This window comes from Macaca nemestrina, chromosome 2 (assembly GCF_043159975.1).
Source record: "Macaca nemestrina isolate mMacNem1 chromosome 2, mMacNem.hap1, whole genome shotgun sequence".
In the NCBI taxonomy this organism is placed as follows: Eukaryota; Metazoa; Chordata; class Mammalia; order Primates; family Cercopithecidae; genus Macaca; species Macaca nemestrina.
In genome coordinates, this window is record NC_092126.1 from 20094049 (window position 1) to 20109397 (window position 15349).

General features: G+C 38.7%; 1 long non-coding RNA gene across 7 annotated transcripts in view; it reads left to right on the plus strand.

Moving 5' to 3' along the window:
* The window catches only part of LOC105488959 (uncharacterized), a 227902-nt gene extending 217089 nt beyond the window's left edge, over window positions 1–10813 (plus strand). For all 7 annotated transcript variants that reach the window (XR_011619597.1, XR_011619600.1, XR_011619596.1 and 4 more), the window contains one exon: window positions 10719–10813. This is a non-coding gene — a long non-coding RNA (uncharacterized lncRNA). The remainder of the gene's footprint in view (window positions 1–10718) is intronic.
* The last annotated feature ends 4536 nt before the right edge of the window (window positions 10814–15349 follow it).

Here is a 15349-nt window from a genome sequence, read left to right on the forward strand (position 1 = left end):
TTTTTTATCACATTGTCAGACTGCAGATTTTCTAAATTTTAGGCTATGCTTCCCTTATAAAACTGAATGCCTTTAACAGAACCTAAGTCACCTCTTGAATGCTTTGCTGTTTAGAATTTTTTTCCACCAGATACCCTAAATCACCTCTCTCAAGTTCAAAGTTCCACAAATCTCCAGGGCGGGGGCAAAATGCCACCAGTCGTTCTGGTAAAACATAACAAGAGTCATCTTTGCTCCAGTCCCCAACAAGTTCCTCCTCTCCATCTGAGACCACCTCAGCCTGTACCTTATTGTCCATATCGCTATCAGCATTTTGGGCAAAGCCATTCAATAAGTCTCTAGAAAGTTCCAAACTTTCCCATATTTTCCTGTCTTCTTTGGAGCCTTCCAGATTGTTCTAACCTCTGCTTGTTACCCAGTTCGAAAGTTGCTTCCACATTTTGGGGTATTTTTTCAGCAGTGCCCCACTCTACTCGTACCAATTTACTGTATTAGTCTGTTTTCATGGTGCTGATAAAGACATACCCAAGACTGGGAAGAAAAAGAGGTTTAATTGGACTTACAGCTCCACATAGCTAGGGAGGCCTCAGAATCGTAGCAGGAGGTGAAAAGCCCTTCTTACATGGCAGCTGCAAGAGAGAATGAGAAAGATGCAAAAGCGGAAACCCCTGATAAACCCATCAGATCTCATGAGACTTATTCACTACCACGAGAACAGTAAAGGGGGAAACCAACCCCATGATTCAAATTATCTCCCACCAGGTCCCTCTCACAACATGTGGGCATTATGGAAGTATAATTCAAGATGAGATGTGGGTGGGGACACAGAGCCAAACAATATCGATGGTCAAGAGGTACAAAGTTTCAGTTATGCAAGATAATAAAGCTCTGGAGATGTAATGCACAACAATGTGACACAATAATTAACAATATTTTACCGTATATTTGAAATTTACTAAGAAGGTGGATATTAAGTGGTCTCAACACACACACACACACACACACACACACACCAGTGTAACTATATGAGGTGATGGATACGGTAATTAGCTTGAGTGTGGTGAATATTTGACAATGTATACACATATCAATTCATCCAGTTGTATAATTTAAATACATACAATTTTTAACTGGCAATTATATATCAATGAAGTTGAAAAAAAGTGGTGATGCAACGGGTATAAACGACGGCAGCTGAAGCCAAGACTATGAGTCTGAGTTGGTCTGAAGAAGAGGAAGTGGAGGCGATGCCATGAGTCATAAAAAGCAGATCACTGATTTCCTTAGCAAATATTTATTGAGCACTTACTAATGTGCCACACCCAACTTCAGGTCTGGAGACAAGATAGTGAACAAAGTAGGCAGAGTCCCAGCTCTCATGGAGCTGACATTCCTGGAGAGTGATTAAGGCAATGAAGAGGTAAACAAATACAGAAAACAATATTAGATAATGACAAGTGCTATGAAGAAAACAAAACAGGGAGAAATGATAGCGTGACCTCCAGGGATGGGGCGGGGGTAGAGGCGCACTATGGGTTGGTGTGGTCAGGGAAGGGCCCTCTGAAGAGGGGAGACTTCAGCTGAGTCCTGAGTGACACAAAGAAATAAGCTCAGGGAGGCTCAGTAGAAAGAACATTCCACACAGAAGCTCCAGCAAACACAAAGGCCCTGAAGAGAGGGTGAGCATTGTGCACACCCAAAAGAAAGAAAGAGGGTCTGTGTGACTGGAACACAAAGAGCAAGAAGAATGCCACACAATGAAATAGAAATGGTAGTAAGGGGCAAATCACCCAGGCTTTGTAAGTCAAAATGAAGAAAACTCGGGGTCTTATCCTGAGTGAAATGGGAAGCTGTTGTAGGCAGGAAAGTGACATGAGTGGACTTATGTTTGAAGTAGATGATTTGGTGAAGAACAGAGTGTAAGAAAGGCAAGAATGGAAGCAGGAGAACAGGGAGGCCACTGACACTTTAACATCCAGGTGCGTGAGGACAGAGGTTGCACAAGGGCAGGGTAGTAGGGATAGAGAGAAGCAGAGGTTGGTGTGTTGGGGGCACCTTTTAGCAGTTTGCTATGGGCAGGGCTCTCTAAGGAGGAAAAGGCTTTACCAAATACTCAAATACTTGTTACTTTTCACAATTTTTCCCCAAAGTTATTGAGATATAGTTGACAGTTAAAAATTGTATATATTTAAGCTATACAACTGGATGAATTGACACGTGTATTCGTTGTGAAATACTCACCACAATCAAGCTAATGAACATATCTCCAGCTTCACATAGTTACCTTTCATGTATGTGTGTTGAGAATACTTAAGATCTACCTTCTTAGCAAATTTCAAGTATATAGAACAATATTGTTCACTACTGTCACATTGTTGTGTATTAGATCTCCAGAACTTCATTATCTTGCACAACTGAATAGACTACAGGGAAAAAAATAAAAATAAATAAATAAATAAATAAATAAATAAAAAGACTCAATTTCAGTTTCTGTTGAGAAAGCAGTAGAGAAATACTCACTCTCATGCACATTACACAATGGTACAAATCCTGCAGAGGAGAGGGCTTCCTGATGGATTTGATGTAGGAAGAGGATAGATGGAAAAACAAAAATGGTGTTTAAACTTTTAGCTTGAGCAACTGGATGGTTTATGATGTTATTGACTGAAATGGAGAAGACCACACAAAGAACATGTAAGAGAATAAATGGGTAAACAGGTGATCGATTCCAACCCAGTTAGTTTAAGTTTGATTTTAGATGTGTTATATTTCAGATCCCTATTACACAGTCAAGTGACCATACCAACAGGAAATTGTATAGGCAGGTTTAGAGCACAAGGCTAGAGAGGTATATTTTGAACTTAGCAGATTAGCTATGGTATCAAAATCATGGCCTAAACGGCCTTCTACGTGCTTGCTACCTCCAAAACCCTCTACAGTATACCTGAGATAGACCATAGTGGTTCTCAAACTGTGAGGCTCATAAGAATCACTGGGAGAGACTTAAAAAATCTATATTCCTAGGTCTTAGTGCTAGAGATTCTGATTATGCATGCAAGCCTTGAGGTGGACCCAAGTATTGATATGAGATACATATTATAAATGAAGATTTTCTGGGGTACATATTAAAAATGAAGATTCATTCTGATGCCAGTAGTCTGAAGGTCACACTATGTGAAAGAGCCATAGAACTCTTCAGAGACCAATTAAATAACCTGGGGTTACGTTTTCAATTTATATAAACGATCAATATTTATACATAGATGGGCCTGGAACATTGGCTAAGTATTTTATGTTCACGAACTCACTTAATTATTTCTTTTCCTCAATTTTTATTTTTTAAAAGGTAACAAATTTACATGGCTAAAAGTTAAAATAATATAAAAAGAAAGATATTAAACAGTATTGTTCTCACTATTCTCAACTACTTTATTTCCGGCTCTATGTCCTGTAAGGAATACTATTTCTATTATCTTGTTTTGAACATTAAAAATATTTCTTTCTGAAAATATAGCAAATGCAAATATATTCTCTCCCACCACTTCTCATCTTTCTTACATAAAAGGTAACCCATAATATATAGTGTCTGCTCCTGTTTTCAGCATAAATGCTAGAGATTTTTTCCATGCCAGCATACAGAAAGCACCATCATTCTTTGCTTTATAGCGGCATAATATTTTGTGGTGTGCATACATCATGGCTTAGTACATCAGTACCCTGTTAATGAGCAGTTGAATTGTTTATCTTTTGCTATTAATTAAGGATCATATTAATACGTATTTATTTTCATGTATATACATATAATCTGTAGGATACATTCCCAGAAGTGGAATTGCTGGGTCAAAGGGTAAATGCATTTGTAATTTTGATAAAGATTGCCAAATTGCCCTCCACAGGGGTTGTACCATTTTGCACTCCTACCAGCATTGTATCAGAGTGCCCATTTCTCTGCAACCTTGCCAACAGAGTGTGTTAAACTTTTGGGTTTTTGCCAATCTGATAGGTGAGAAATGTTACTTCAGTGTAATTTCACTGTGCTTTGTCTCTGATGAGTGAAATCGAGCCTATATATATATATCTATATAGGATCTTTGTGTTTTTTCCTATAAACTCTCTATTGATGAACTTTTTGGCCTTTTTCTTCTCAATTTCTTGGAGCTCTTTATATATGACAGAGACGAGCTCTTTGTGTTAAGACACAGCTATTTTCAATTTTCCTTTCATATTTGATTTGCATATCTTTAAAATATATTTAAATGGTTCCATTTTTCTTTATGTCCTCTGAATCTTGAGTAATATTTAAATGTATCAATTTTCTCTTTTATGGCACCTGCGATTTTAAGTAATTGTTAAAAGGCCTTCCCCTGCTCCGAAGTTATAAAAGAATTCACTCATTCCCTTCATTGTTTCAACAATCCTCTAAGTAGATCTGAGTCACCTTCTTTTATGAATGAGGAAACTGAAATTCAGGGTTTACAGTAGGTCTCTCAAAGAGTAAGAGTAAGAAAATGATTCAAAGAGTAAGAAAATGAATTTCTTTTCTCAGTGTCACTTTAAAAACATTTTGCAGGAAAACTTTTGCAAAATATTATCTAGGTTGCTAAAGAATATGATCCTGTTATTTCTGAGGCTTTAAATAAACACAGAACAGCTCAGGTTTTGTCAACATTAATGTTTGCATTGAAACAAATAACAAAAAGTCTCCCAAATCTTATAAACATCCATGCTCGAAGCCAACATGTTGAAACTGCCAGGACCCGTGCGCACCACCTACGGACGTCAGCAAATGTCCCTTTTAATTGAACGCTCAAAAGGATATCTGCAGGCAAGCAGAGAGGCCCTGCAGTGGCCACACTGGACTGCATTAAGGGACACCTGGAATTCATGGCAGCCTTTCGTCCCTGTCTCTCCCTTTCTCTCTGCCAGGCCCAGCAGGGAAGGAGAGTGCTGACGTGTCTATTGAGGACTAGGAAAAATACTCGGTGTGAGAGCCAGTCCTGTGAAGGAGGATGACCCAGTTGAAGGTTTAAACCTGCAATCTCCTCTCCCTACCAAACTCCAGAACCCTGAGAGGCCAGTGTCCACATAGAAAGGTTACTGAGAGATTCACCTTGTGCAAATGGCAGGAGAAATGATTTATCAAGGTCACCTTCTAGACCCAGAGTTTGTGACACGTGTTCCTGAAGGGTCAACTCTGATCAGTTGGTAAGCACTGCCTAGAGCATGTGGTTGAGATGAACTCAGAGGCCACAGTGCTACAGAGTGCTGGGATTCACAAGTGATGTCAGCTGAGACCATAGTAGGAGAAATAATTTGCATCCCTGCCAAGCCTCTGCCAATATTGACTGAAAACATTATAATTCATTTATATAATCAAGACCTGACAGAAATGACTGAGACACGCTTGCCCTTCAAAAATGCCAAAGTTTTAGAATGCTTGGTTCTGAAGGAGCTGCCCCGGTTCATTTTCCAGAGGGTGATATTTTATTATCTAAAAGGCTGCCTTGTGTTTGATTTTCCTCACCCTGCAATTTGCACATTCCATTACCTTCTCTAACATCCAGTGCTTCAGGACATAACACGGTGTATTCCAACAGTATATGTTCGATGAACATGGAACTGAATTATGTCACATACAGCAGGTTTGTGATACTTTGCACATATTCACATATTCATTCAACAATGACTTGATTGAATAATTAGATAGAGTCTCTAAGGTATATATTTTTCCCAAATGCATACATTAAAAGTTTAACTTTTGATGAAGGGCAATGTATTAACTTTTCATTTATAGCTCATGCTTTTTGTGTTAAGTCTAAAAACTCTGCCTGTACTAACTGTTGAAATGTTCTTCTATTTTCTTTTCTAAAACATTTATATTAACACTAAGAGAGATGTTCGCTTTCTTTGCTGGACATGGGTCAGAGTTCTAGCTCTCATATTGTCTTCACTAACACCACACTGGCAGTGACTTTGCTATTTCTGGGCAATGGTGAAAGTCCTGACTCATAGTGAAGCTTCCTCTGGCGCCACTCTGATGAGGAGAGGGAGAGGTATTATTGCAAGGTAGAATGGAAGTATAGACTCCTCATGTGATCTCCACAGACACAGGGACGGGAGAGGGCCTTGTCACTGACTGGTAGGGATAGAAGTCCCGGCTCCCTACTTGGCCTTCTGTGACTACCCCTGCGAAGATGCCAGGGCACCTCATTTCAGCCTTGATGGTAGAAGTCTAAGCTCCCCACTTGGTATTTGCCGGCGTGAGGTGGGCAGGGCTAGCTATATGTAGTCTTTTCTGTAGTGTTTGCCTGGAGTTAGAGAAAGTATTCGAATGTTTTCTGTCTTGCTAGGCTGCCTCTTTCCTGATCCTTTGGCTTTTTCCCGCTCTGTGTCTATCAACATTTCTGGTTTCCCGGATTTTTTTCACACCAAGTCTGGGATATATGAGAAAAAATAAATCCAGGGAACTCACCACCATGTTGTTCCTTGAATTTCAAGTTCCCTAGCCAGTCTGCCTTCTTCTTTAACATTTTTCAAGTCCTTCATGTTTATTTTACGTGTAATTTCCAGAGTTTTTCGTTGTACTTGGAGGAAGGAATAGGGAAAAGTATATCTATTCCATTTCCCAGAAGCAGAAGTCTGCCGTGTGCTTTTTATGTCTTTTCTCTCTTTTCATCTTTTAGATCAAGAGTTTATCCCAGGACCTATCACTGGACTCTGCACATGAGAGATGCTCAAAAAATACATTTTTATTTTATTTCATTTTAGAACATAAGAACAAGCACATTATTATAGACAAAACTCGTCATATTATTTCTCAACCTCATCATCACTGACATTTGGGGCCAGATGATTCTTTGGGATGAAAAGTGAAGGGGGATTTTTGTGTGTGTTGTAGGATGTCTAGCTGTGTCCCTGGGCTTTTCCCATTAAATGCCAGTAGCATCCACAAGTTGTGACTGTCAAAAATGTCTCGAGACATTACCCGGTGTCCCTTCGGGGCAAAAATCACCTGTGGTTGAGGACCCCTGATACAGACTCACACATTCAATTTTTCTCAAAGATAGTGGGATTTTTTTAATGTACTGACCCCCCCCCAAAAAAAACTAGCTTGACAGATATACTGCCTCCTATTTGATTGTGGGGGGCGGAGGGCGGGAGGGAAACACAAGGCAGATTTTCTCTTTGAAAATTGTCACACTGACTAGAACATTGCTTCACTTAGCACTTTTCCTGCTTGTGGGACATCTGAGGGCCTGATGGGGTCAATGAATGGCTTCAGCGTGGCAGTGCAGTGGTGGGGAAATTTGTTAGCCACGTGTGCTCCCACATACTTCACAAGCAACCAGAAAGATGGAAGAATAGAAATTATATCTCACAGTTTATATTTCAGTGTTGAATTTAGAAATGGGAGGCAGCAAACTAACATTTCCAGCAAAAGCCTTCATCCTTTTGTTAAATACAGAATGGAAAGATCTTTATCCACTTGTTGGGCAATGATAACTTGTTCAGAATTTGAGTTTATGATAAAACACAAAAGAGCACTTCTGTACTTTCCCTATAAAATCTCCAGAACCCCCAGAGTTGTTGTACTACAAAAGATGATTAACTGCGAAACAATGAAAGGACCCAGCTGCTCCTAACAGCTGTATAACCTTGACAAGTCACCTCACCTCCTGGAGCCTGTTGCTTCACCTGTGAAATGGGGATAATAATAGTAGCTACTTAATAAATGAATTAATAGATGTAAAAACCTGAGAACACTGCCCTCTGCAGAATAAGGGATAGAGAAGGGCTTTCTATAATTATTGCTATTGTTTTTGTTGAGAGATTTTGGCTGATATCAAGAGAGAAAGTAAATGTTATGTCTATCAAATCTCACAGGTTTCAGGTAGCACTGGGAGGTTTCAGATAAATATCTCTTATCAAATTAACAGAACCCTGTGGTGACTCTTTAGAGCCTGATATCCCAGTAAAGAGCTCCATTCAGGTAAATGGTACTAGAACCACCCCTTAGACCCACAGGGCATACGTAAGTTTATGACTTCAGGGTCTTGGGAGGGACAGCCATGGATTGAATTTGTTGGAATGTGTTTCACATAAATCTGTTATTTTCTCTTATTGCACTTTGTTCTCTCTCCTCGGAACACTTATGCAATCAGCAATGAGATAGTAAGCCATTAATGTGTTTATTTGTTTAATATCTCTTTCATTACAAGATTGTGAGTGTAATAAGGCAAGAATCATGTCTCTTTCTCTCACAATTACATTTGTAGCATCTAATACAGTGCCCAACCCATAGTTGATTCTCAAAATATATTTCTCGAGTAGATGAGGGAATGTTAGAGAATTGTCATCCAAACAGCGTTCACTGATAGCAAACAGGGTACACAGATAGCAAAAATATATGTGTGTGTGTGTGTGTGTGTGTGTATATATATATACACACACATAAATATACTTTTAAGAATTCAGTTTCTTAAGCATTTTTTAAGTTTTGCAGAGGCCAAATTATGTAAAGAGTTTATTAGGAGATAGGAGGCCTGGTTCATTTTCAAAACTTATTTAGATATTTTATATCCAGATTATATTCTTTATCCTTCCCCCTTTGAAAAACTTTACTTATTAATTCATTCACTGAATTTATTAAACAATACGTACCAGATATTGGTCTAGTGCTGGAGATATACCAGAGAATCAACGTCGTGACCCTCATGACATTTGCAAAAGAGTGAGGGAGGCAGATAAAAATAAGCACATACATTTAAACCAGTGGGTGGCCTGAAGACATAAGAGAATCCCCTGCTGTTCTCTTTAAAGTCGTTCATATTGATGCTTCCATCTCAGCCCAGAATTCTTTGGTAGAGTTAGCCAAGCGTACAGACCCCTCCTCCTTGCTTTCTTTACTCCATTCATTTAATGTACGCTTAATGAACCTACTCTATGCCAGGCACTCTCCTAGACTCTGAAGACAACAGCAAAAGTGGCAAAGTCCCTGAGCTCACAAGCTCACATTCTAGTGCAGAGACACAAGACAAGCAAATAAATGAACAATCATCAAAATGTCAGCTAAGGGTCAATGCCACAAAGATAAATACAGCAGGCTGAGAGGCAGAGAGGAGCAGGGCAGGGATGCCGTTTTGCATAGGGAAGGTCATGGAAGGCCTCTCAAGTAAGATGACATTTGTGCTGAGACTTGAACAAAGTGAAGCCATGTTGATGTCAGGAGACAGTGATCCATCCAGGCAGAGAAGTACCTGTAGCCAGGACGTACCTGCTATGCTCCAACTACAGCAAGGAAGCCAGTGAGGCCTGGTGTGGAGGGAGGAGGTGGAGAGCGGTAAAAGCAGACATCAGAGAGGTGAATGGGGCCACATTATTCCCTTCTTTGCAGGCCACAGTTAAGATTTGGGATTTTTTTTTCTTTTTTGAGACGGAGGCTCGCTCTGTTGCCCAGGCTGGAGTGCAGTGGGCAATCTTGGCTCACTGCAACCTCTGCCTCCCGGATTCAAGCAATTCTCCTGCTTCAGCCTCCCGAGTAGCTGTGACTACAGGCCTGCGACACCACACCCGGCTAATTTTTTGTTTGTTTGTTTGTTTGTTTTAGTAGAGACCAGGTTTCACCAGGTTGGCCAGGCTGGTCTCGAATTCCTCACCTCAAGTGATCCGACCGCCTAGGTCTCCTATAGTGCTGGGATTACAGGCCTAAGCCATCATGCCCAGCCAGGATTGGGATTTTATTTTGAGTAAGATAAGAGGGACTGAAAAACTCTGGCAGAGGAGTGACATGATATGTGCTTTAAACGGACAGTTCTAGCTCCCCTCTCCAAGCATCAAAGTGCATCTCCAGTCTCCAGTTCCCACTCTCCATGCCAGTCTTCCAACCAGAAGCCCAGGCTGTAAACTGTATCCTGGGGCTAGAGCCTCAGCCTGGAGACCAATCAAATCCCCAGACAACGCCAGTAAGTATAAGGTATGGAGCATCACCGCTGTATAAGACAGAATTGGATTCAGCTTGAATGACAGGAAATAAATGGGTCTGGCAGTCAGGAAACATACATAACTAACACAATCAGGAAACCTCATAACTATGTTCCCCTGGGCCATATATTTCTACCACCTGAGGCTCAGTTTCCTCATCTGTGAAATGTGGGAGGTTGAACTCAAAGACCTCAGGGTACTTTCCGACTCTCAATCACTGTGGTCTCCTGACAGTTGATGTGTGCGTAAAGGCAGCTGCGTTTGGACAGTAAGGTTGTGGGGAGAATTTGGGGGCCAACTTAATTATAACAAATAGTTCACACAGATCAGGAGCTTACTACGTGTCAGGCTGTGTGCTAAACTTGTTATGTGTGATATCTCCTTTCCACTTACAAATGGAAAAAAAGGGGTGGGGGCCTTGAAGAGATTCTAGTGAAGGCTAACCCTAGTGTCCCCTCAATGAGTTCCCTCAAAGTTCTGCTGTTCATTAGATACATCTGTATGTGAATAAGCATCTACCTTGTGAAAAAGAACATTTGACAAACTTATTGCCATTGTGGTTAACTCTGAAACTATAGCTGGATTTAAATTAAAGAGACATTTTTTATTTCTGTCAAGATTATTCACAATAAATGTTTTTGTCATTCTGTTTTTTGTAAAACAAAAATCTGATTAAAATTGGTTGTATATGTTGCTAAATATCTATGTAACATAACACACTAATTTTATTGGTACAGGTTGGAACTATGAAAGGATGAACAAATTACAGCATTCAACATATGTTTAAAAATAAGAGTGGAACAATGTTGCACCTTTTGGGTGCTGATCAAATAGAAGTAAGTTAGTTATAATGTATTGAGTCTTCAAATTAATATAAAATATTTTCCAGGTAGTAGGTGAAGAATGTTTTCTTCTTTTTCTCCCTCCCTTCCTGTCTTCTCCCCCTACCCCAAACCCCTTTTCTTCCTTTGTTCCCTCTTTCTCTTTCTTGCTCTCTCTCTTATGAGTTGTTCTTCTTTTTGGAAATTTGTACTAGTGAAATATTAATGAAAAATGCTCTACAGGTAAAATAACTTCTTAATTGCCCAAAGACTAAAGATGAGTGTCTATTTCCAAGACTGTTAAAATTTGCAGACTGAAAGAAGAAAAGGTCATAACCCATTCCTTAAGAATTGCATTTTTTCATGACACTTTCTTTTATTGAAGATACGAAAAGATGGAAGCATATTTCCAAAGTGACTGTGTAGTTATATGAGAGCAGTTGAATGTTATTTCGACAAATTTAAGTTCACTTTATTGTGCAACATGAAATAAGTATAGTGATCATCAATTCTGAACTAGAGATAATGAGGCAATGAGTATGAACATCTTTTAGAACATGGAGACAAAATATTTGAAATCAGGACCATTCCACGAAGTCCAAGATGTATGCTCTCCAGGGAGATAAGCTATAGCTTTCATTGTTGTTTTTAGGTTTTGTTTTTCTAGTATTGCTGTAATTACATCTTTAAAATGCAGTGGGTTTTAAACTGTTCTGGAAAAAGTCACTATTGTTGTTTAGATATCGCTGGAAATTATGAGTGAAAGAAAACAGGACTTAGATTCATAGGAGACAGAAATCTCGAGGGGGGAAATTGGATCTTCAAATAAAAGTATAGAACATCTGACTTTCAAACATAGCAAATTTGCCTGGTTTGCTTGTGAAACATCAACTTTATCAAAGTTAGGAGTTCTCTGCTGAACATATGGTTTGGAATGTCTTTCAAACTAAAACGTAGACATAAGTATTTAACATAAAATGCAGGAAATTGTAGCTATAGTGTTAAGTAAACCAAACATTCAGTGCTGCGAATAAACTATGGTTTGGGAAAGGCAACATGATATAACTAATAGAACTGATCATGATAGAACTGACCATGTCATGCCCATGCTCAGAATGCCCCACAAGCTATCTCTCATACTTGAAATATAAAGTCCTAACATGGCTTCTAAAGTGCTTTATAATCTGACCTATGGCTCCATCTGTAACTTCATTTTTTACCAGGGTTTGCCTCACCAACCTGCCTTCACTTTCAACCAAGCACTCTGTGGTCTTTGGTTGAGTTTTTGTCATTGCCACTTGACTATTAGCTTCTTGAATGAAGAGATTATCTCTCTCTCTCTTTTTTCTAATCTCTATATTACTGTGTCAGGCCTATGGCAAGTACTCAAAAACTATTTTTGAATGAATGAATGAATGAATGATTAAACAACAAAACACAAAATTACATATTTGTTGACTTAAAAGTCAATTTCTTCAGTAAGAATCATGCAATCTTGGGAAGGTTGTTCAATCTCTCAGTGTCTCCATTTCCTCATCTCAAAAATAAAAAGGTTTCACTTTGGGAGGCCGAAGCAGGAGGATCATGAGGTCAGGAGATTGAGACCATCTGGTCAACACAGTGAAACCCCGTCTCTACTAAAATACAAAAAAAATTGTATATATATATTTTTTTGGCCCACGCCTGTAGTGGTGGTGGTGGCCTGTGCCTGTAGTCCCAGCTACTCAGAGGGCTGAGGCAGGGGAATCACTTGAATCCAGGAGTCAGATGTTGCAGTGAGCTGAGATCGTGCCACTGCACTCCAGCCTGGCTACAGAGCAAGACTCCGTCTCAAAAAAATAAAATAAATAAATAAATAAATAAAAGCTTTAACAAGGATAGTAAACTCTTTCTTTTCAATAATTAATAATAAAAGATGTGTTTACAAAACGTTATGTTTTAAAGATAATGGAACACCATTTTCTGGCTGTACGTGTGTCTAACATCAGTTAACAATATTGCTTAAAAGCCCTGGCGCATGAGAACCTGGATGGATGGATCATCTGTGTTTTCATTTTGAAATTTGTCTTGAATTAGTGATAAGTATGTATATATCCACCAGTCCATGTCTTTGTATTGTTAAAGTGTATTTCATTTTCTGTCACTGGATATAAAAAAGATGGACACCCAACATTGTAATTTTTGCCATCTACATTTTGTGGTTCTCATGTAGTGACAGGAACTGGTTGGAGTAATGTGGGCTTCAAAGCAAGACTGAAATGCAGTGAAATGCTGAAAGCTAGATTTTTAAATAGCCCCCATTAAAGTTGTTGGGAAAATCCACAACCCTTAGTGTTTTATGATTTTCAGTTTGACTGGCACTCCTTGTTTCTTACAATGAACTCAAGAGGTGTTGCTTTAAAGAAAATCAAAACTAAGATTGGCATATATAACCCAGTGATCAAAAAGCATGCTACAATTTGATGAAAAGATAGAATATAATTAAGAAATTTGTTATCTTTAAGCCTAGAACTCTATGGAGTATATTCTTAGTAGGATCCAAAAGTTGGAACATTTTGAACTAACTGACTATTCCCATTGTTTAAATGTCTTGTACACCCATTGCATTTATCTTTTCTTCTTCAGCTATATTTCATAGTAACCAATCCTCCTTCTATGATTTGGCCCCTATTTAAAATAAGCATGTACAAATAAAAAATTAAGCTAATAAATAAGGAAGTAAAGTAGTGCTTAGAAGAAATCAATATAAACAATGACCTCTAACTCTTCTGTTAGAATTTATAGTATTACAATAAAATCATATACACCATTCAGATGTTTATAACATAAAATTTATGCATTAGCGTTGGTGGTGAGCATCTTTAACACATATCACTCTAAGATAGATAAACAGACCAGGGGTTGGTTAATATCTTTCTTCTCTATTCTTCAGGCTAAGGCATTCGTAGACAAGTGTTATTTGTTCTTTCAAACAAACAAGATTAAATGAGAAAACCAAACAATGAAGAGAATCCAGCGCAGAGCCAGGTATGTCATTAGCTCTCAATAAATGTGTTTTCCTTCTTCTTTATGTTGTACACTCTGTCACACCAGACAATCTAATGGCTCATGTCTAGCCAACTATCTAAATGTTGTGTTACTTATCACCATTGCCAGAAGGAGCATAGTAGTTCCTAAGTTCTGTGATTAGGGACTGTGTGTGCAATAGTGGAAACATGACAGTGTGAAGTCAAATTGAGGTAAGTTTGTTTTTATTTGATGCTTTAAATAAAAATAACATGTTTATATTGCCATATCTTGACATTTTCATATTTCAGGGTTTTGTTTGTTTGTATGTTTTCTTTTTTAGACAGAGTCTTGCTCTGTCACCCAGACTAGAGTGCAGTGGTGCAATCTCGATTCACTTCAACCTCCATCTCCCAGGTTCTTTTCACGCCTCAGACTCCTAAGTAGCTGAGATTACAGGCATGTGCCACCACACCCGGCTGATTTTTGCAATTTTTACTGGAGACAGATTTTCACCATGTTGGCCAGGCTGGTTTCGAACTCCCGACTTCAGGTGATCTGTCTGCCTCAACCTCCCAAAGTGTTGGGATTACAGGTGTGAGCCACCACATCCAGCCAGTTTTAAACATTCTCTATTGACTTTCCCTAAAAAAGAAAAAGGCCTCGTTTTCTCTGACACTACCTCCATCCCTACCCACTCATGAAGGCTTCTCATCTTTTTATACTGTTATATTATACTGTTGGTTATATCATTGTCAGTGTTCCTATGACTGTAAATTCCTTTTGCAGCCGAGATGTGGAGTATCCTATGCTAACTTTTATTTCCTTATACATTTTTTATTTTTCCTATGATTAATTGTAGTCTTCTTTGTTGTTAGTTGTTTGAAAAAAAATTAATCCGATCTTCACTCATTCCATTCATCATCTAAATCTTCTCTCAAGATATTTAAATGTTTCAGGTACTTAACGATTTCTGCTTTTTGTGAAAATATAGAAATGGAAGAACATTCTGACCGGCTTGTAGGTGGAGTTACTGTCCTACTCCTGCATAGCTAACAGCCTGCAGGCTCCCTTCCCCTCTCTTCTGAGCTGAATCCTCAGTTTCTTGTATCTCACACCTTTCTCTTTCTTGGCTTTATTTTGGTGGAGCATATATTCCAGTTGGTTTCTAAGAAACTATTTTTTTAAGGTAAATTTTTGAGAGCTTACATCTGAAAATGCCTGCATTTTACCTTTACATTTGATTGACAGTTTGACTGACTATTCTGAGCTAGAAATCATTTTTCTTAAGAATGTTGAAGGCATTGCTCCCATGCCTTGTAATTATCAGTGTTGCTTTTGACAATTCTAAATCAACTCTGATCTCTGATTTTTGTGTATACGAATTTTCCCTCCTCTTGAAGTCTGTAGGGTCTTCTGTGGGGCCTTTTCTTTATCCCAGAATTGAGAAATGTTGTGATGATATGCCTTGTGATGGTTGTATTTTCCTTTCTTTTTTTCTTTTGCTGGGTACCAAATGGACTTTTAAAACCTACTAACAC